The sequence below is a fragment of the Raphanus sativus genome, unplaced genomic scaffold, assembly GCF_000801105.2.
Source record: "Raphanus sativus cultivar WK10039 unplaced genomic scaffold, ASM80110v3 Scaffold4033, whole genome shotgun sequence".
NCBI classification, from domain to species: Eukaryota; Viridiplantae; Streptophyta; class Magnoliopsida; order Brassicales; family Brassicaceae; genus Raphanus; species Raphanus sativus.
The window spans coordinates 2,444-8,812 of NW_026619336.1; the positions used below are offsets into that span (position 1 = coordinate 2,444).

The 6,369-nt window shown below is 34.3% G+C and overlaps 1 pseudogene; it reads right to left on the reverse strand.

Annotated features, from left to right (window-relative positions):
* Positions 1-554: 554 nt before the first annotated feature.
* On the reverse strand, positions 555-1,732 carry LOC108829728 (uncharacterized protein At2g29880-like; annotated as a pseudogene).
* Positions 1,733-6,369: the final 4,637 nt, after the last annotated feature.

The following is a 6,369-nucleotide window of genomic DNA, read 5'->3' on the forward strand; positions in this document are numbered from 1 at the left end:
ACTAAACTTTTCAAATGAGCTTGGATACATGTGATATAGTGACCGAAGGTGCTCAAGATCCTCTTTCAAAGCATTTTGAATGTAATCATAATCAATGTTAGTGATTGGCCGACGAATGGGGCGTTGTATGCGATTGTCACACCTCACTTAAATTGTTGCTATATCAAATAACATAATCAGCATAATGTCTAAATCTGACTCATCTTCTTCCATTTGGTTTGCTTTTATCTCAGCATACGTTTGTTCGTCTTCTTCAAATGGAAGAGATTATTATTTAATATTAATAACTGGAATACACAAAAAATCTTTAAAAAACTAATAAATCATGTAAAGACCAAGACAGTAACAACAAAGTCACATGGATAATTTTACCGAACACATAACAATAAATAGCAGCATAAAATTTTATTTTGCTCAAAGCAACAAAATATATTTTAAAAAATCCATCATAATTATGAAGAAAAAATCCAGTTTGACGTCTATAAATTATGGAAACACTCTAGAATTATTGTGAAGAAACAAAACAGTCTAAAACAGATAAAATAAAACAAAAATCAATCGGAGTTTATATTGGTTTGGATCCAACCATAGCGTTCTTCTGTAGACATATCAGTGAAGACATCTTTCATTCCTAAGGAATATATAATAATCACTGCTTTAAATTTGATACTCTGATCCAAATTAGAAACCTCTTTCATAATATCTCAAACACTGTTTTCTTTTTTCTTCAGCTTCTTTTTTCTCAACTTCTTTTTGTTGCTTTTCTTTGCTCTGTGTTATGAAAGTGAAAATATTGCTGGTCATCATTACCATATCATCCATTTGATCAGTGTTTCTCCTAACTGCACTGCTAGATGCCTCCATTCAAAATCGCTTTCTTGAGACAAGTTTTTCTGCACGCCTTTTGAAAATACAATATGGAGATAGTTGCTGAGCATATAAATCATCATTGATGTCCTCAAATTTCAAGTTTTCTTTCACTTGAGTATCACCAATTCTAAAGGTGCGAGCATCTGTAGTTGCACAATCAAATGTGATTTCCAAATCATCAAATTGTTCACTAGCGTCATATCTTAAGAATTTTTTATTTGGATGTCCCTACGAAAAATACAACTTAAAATACAAAAGAAATAATTTTATGAACTTTTGTACATATATCAATAAGTGAACCGTGTTCAAGTAAGCCGAGTCATGTGCATAACTATTTTATAAATTACATCTAACAAGCAACTTAAAATCATAGAACATATTTTTTTCTAAAATGAAATGTACATAATAAATCTTATAAAGACACATACCTTCAAATAGGCATTCCATACTTCACTGGAAGCCAAAAATCTTTTCATGAAAAAAAAAATCTTTTCATGACAGGATCCCATCCGAAGCCTGAACTATTGTTTAAAAGATCCACATAGCATAGATATTGAGTCTTCAAGAACTTGATTCTGCTTAAGTAATGTGATATACTATGTATTTGACCACTATATACGCCATAGTATATATCTTATTTAGAGTCTTTTATGTTATGGTTGGAGTTTACTCTAGTGTATTTACAAGTTTAGGTACATTATGTACGTTGTGAAGTTTATGGAGCTAAATGGAGCTTAATTGGAGGACAAGTCCATAGCAGAAGAGACAGAGTCGATAAACAGAGGAAGTGTCGATCAACACACATCCTTGGTGTCGATCCACACCTGACCACTAGTAAAAATCTACCGCATAGCCACGACATTACCACTACAAAACCGTGGCTATAAAAAAGCCATGATTTGACCACGCCTTAGCCATGAAACAGAAAAAGCCACGATAAACCTAAAAACAGCCACGCTATAGTCACAAAATTAAAGTGTGGCTAGAGCAGCCACGAACCAGCAACGTTATTTTCGTGGGAAGAAATGTAGCCACGAATTGACCACACTAATAATAGTGGCTAGATTTTGTTTTTTTGTGCCGACATAGGTAGCCACACTATGGTCATGTTTATTTCGTGGCTATGATGTCCTTTAGTCAGTTCGAGTCAGAGATATATTTGGTTGCTCATGATATTTTTTAAAAGCCACGAAACTGTCGTGGCTATACAATGGCTACTTTATAATATATATGCATTTGGCGAGTGAACCATTTGGAACTTTTGATGTTCAACCAAATTTTCTAAATTAAAGTATGTCTTTCTACTTTGAATCAAGGGAATGGATGGATCAAAGAATTGATCCTGAGAGTAATTCCGTTTCAGAAGTGTTTCTCGGAGGCATCAACGCATTTATTCAATTTGCGTGTAATAAAGCAGATTACGGGGAGCGGCAAAATTTATTTTGTCTGCGTGCTCGATGCAAAAATGTGAAGCAACGAGATGCAAAATTTGTATCAAGATATCTATTCTTATACGGTTTTAAGGGAAATTATTATGTTTGGACGAGTCACGGGGAGAAATTCTAAAATGTTGGTGAGAGTGTCGGAGCAAATAATTCGATGGGTGAAGAGGAAATGTGGGAGAATCCTACTCGGAATGCTCATGAAGATCACTACCAGGCTAATCCAGAAGTACAAGCGGACATTGCGCCACCATATATGCCGGAACCTATAGAAGATACGGACCTACCGATGCCATATCGTTGTCTCTTTCTTCGCGGATGATGAAAGTGAAGACGGATTATAATTTGGCAGAAGCTTGTGTAGATGAGATATCAAAAGTATTCAAGAAAATGCTTCCGCAGCCGAACAAAGCTCCATCAACATATTACGAGACAAAAAAAACTAATTCGATCGCTTGGGTTACCCGTACAGAAGATTGATGTTTGCGCGAAGAATTGTATGCTATTTTGGAAAGAAGATGCAAAGTTGGTCAGCTGTCGTTTTTGTGGAGAAGATCGCTACTACCCAAACAATGGAAAAGGGAAAAACAAACCAAAATAGAGAATGTTTTACCTACCTATTGCAGAACGTCTGAAACGTCTATACCAACTCGAGGCCAAAGCTTCCAATATGCGGTGGCATAAGGAACATGTGACTCCTGAAGGCGAAATGCATCACCCATCTGATGCCATAGCGTGGAAACACTTTAATGAGGTATATTCTGGATTGGCTGCTGAAAGCCGGAATATTTATCTTTGCTTATCAACAGATGGGTTTAATCTGATTGGTATGAATGGAGAAGCACATTCCCTTTGGCCCGTTATTGTAACTCCATACAATTTGCTTGTGGAATGTATATGAAAAGAGAATTCTTTTAACTTTCGGTGCTAATTCCCGGGCCCAAACATCCAAAGAAAAGCTTAGATATTTACCTTCAACCCTTAATTGAAGAACTACAGATGTTGTGAAAGGATGGTGTGCAGGCATAAGATGTTTCAAAGAAAGAAAGATTCATAATGCGAGCAGTGTTGATGTTGACGATAAGCGATTTTCCAGCATATGGGATGCTTTCTGGTTGGACGACTCATGGTCAGTTGACGTGTCCATATTGTCAAGATGAGACTAGTGCATTCTGGTTACCAAATGGACGGAAACATAATTGGTTTGATTGCCACATAAGGTATTTAGATGCAGATCATCCTTACAGGAAAACACGCAAGCTTTTAGACGGGGAAAAACAGTCATGGATCCTCCTCCACCGTGGTTGAACGGAGAAGAAATATTGCGTGAAAGAATAAATAATATAGAAGGTTTATCAGAATCTGTTAAATGTGGAGGGAATGGACATGATAACCCGTCGAAGAAAATATCTGATTACGGAGTTACTCACAAATGGGTAAAGAAGAATATCTTCTGGGAGTTACCATATTGGGAAAATCATCTTCTTCGGCATAACCTTGATTTCATGCACATTGAGAAAAACTTCTTCAATAACCTGATAAACACGATGTTAAATGCTCCTGGAAAGACGAAAGAAAACATCAAAAGCAGATTGGATCTTCAACGACTATGCAAAAGGCGGGATTTAGATATGCAAGAGGATGGAACAATGCCCGTGCCAATATTAAGGCTGTCCAGTGTGGGAAAACGACAATTCCTTCTGTGGCTGAAAAATGACATAAAGTTTCCCGATGGATACGCCTCCAAATTTAGTTGATGTATTGACGAAAACAATTTAAAGCTACATGGACTGGAAAGTCATGATTGTCATGTCATAATGGAACGACTATATCCATTTACGTTCGCTGAACTCCTTCCAAAAAATGTTCACACAGCAATTAGAGGTATTTATTTTTTTGTATCATTTTAAAATTTACTATAGTTGATGTTATAACTTTAATGTTTATTTACAGATTTTGCCCTCTTCTTCAGAGATGTCTCCTCAAAGATTTTGAAAGAATCAAATGTTGGCCTTTTAAAGGGAAATATCGGTGTGAAGCTTTGTAACTTGGAAAAGATATTTCCTCCATCGTTCTTCGATGTTATGGAACATCTTCTTGTGCACCTTCTGGATGAGTTCGCCTTAGGTGGTCCCGTTCATTTTAGGTGGATGTATGTATTTAAAAGATGTACCATCTAAAGAAGATGGTAAAAAAGCACACATTGCAGGTTCGATTCTTGCACAATGAATAAACGAGGGGATTTCAAATGCAACCTCACATTTTTTTGGGCATCCTGAAATCATGAGCATTCCAGAAGGTCCGAGTGATATTCGTTTCTCATACAATTATCCGGATGTACCACCCTTGTTTTATCATGAAGAGAGAATTAGTGGTCAATGCTCAACTGGTTGGTTGAATGATGAAGATAACACCATTATGCAGACATTTATGATGCTTAACTGTGAAACATTTGCTATATATGAACCGTAGTTTAATATTATTATAAATATAATATAATACATATATCTAGTTACATAATTAAGATTTTAGTGTGTGCAGAATGTTTGAAGAATATATGATGCTAAATGTTCCTTATATTACTCTAGCTGCAATGCAAAAAGCGAAAGACTATGTGAGTTACTATTTTTATATAATCAAGTTCCATAATTTATTTATTTAAACTTGTAATTGATAATAATGTTATTGTATTGTAGATTAATGATGCGACTCAACACATTTCCTATGTGGATGTTGGATTTTGTACAAGGTCCTAGGCGTAGTTATAGGTCTTGGCCAATATACCACACACGAGGATACACTTTCCATACTCATAACCATGACCAAGATAAGAAAACTCAACAATACGGTGTTCGTGTCTCTGATACCAATGAGATAGACTACTATGACCTCATATAGGAGATCATGATGGTGGAGTATCATAGTGATGTTGGCTTGAAAGTCATGGTTTTTAAATATTCGTGGTTTGACACCACGGAAAATCGCGGTATGAGAAGACATTCTTTTGGTCTCACTACAAGAAAATAGCTCTATTGCAATAATGATATTTTGTTGCATTATATTATTATTTTGTTGCTAATCCAAATTTGCAATAAAAATGCAACAAATTTTAATTTCTTACTGTTTGGATGTTGCAAATTCATGTTTGTTGCATATGTGTAGCAAAATTAGCAACAAATTGAGTTGTTGCTATATACGTCATATTATTGCAACAATTTTTTTGTAACAATTTTGTTGTACATTTACAACATATTGTTGCAACATTAATAGTGGCAAATCATTGCTACGAAAAATATATAGCAAAGAACATAGCAAATTTGCAATACTTTTTAATTGCTATTTTGTAGTGGCAAATCATTTATCATTTATTAAATTTAAAAATACTGTTATTATTTGTATGTAACTGAATTTAATTAAAAAAATCAGTAGATGAATTTATATCAATAAATAAATTAATCAAAATATTTTCTTATTAACTCTTTACATTAAAATAAAATATGATGATGAAAGAAATATAGATCCAAACTTCTAACAACAGTAATAAGAAAAAGACAAACAAATAAACAGACTTGACTATGAAGTTTCTTGAGTTGTGAATGTGATCTTCTTCCTTTTTTCTCTTCTCTTCATGTTTATTTCAATCATCAATCTTTATTGGTGGCATGAATTCTCCAGGCTTTTCCTTAAGACTTCTACTTTCCAAAATATTAGTAGACTTTGTCTCTTACTTCCTGATGTTCCTGATCCTAACAGCTAAAGATTATTTAGTCAAACACGGAGGTTATAAATATAGTTAAGTTCAGAGTTGAGAACAAGAAGAAGAGAAACAAATAATACCTTTTCAGAAAAATTCTATCAGATTTGTGTGTTTAGTAAATCATAGTTTCCTTTTAAATCCTGCATAAGAAGAAACATAACCCATTATTAAGATTCATATAAGAAAAAAACATGTTAAATCGTTAATGGAAATTTGCTTTGAATCAAATAGCTTTTAAACTCATAGAAGGACAGATTAATAAGAAATCAAGGAGAGAGAGAGAGAGAGAGAGAGAGAGAG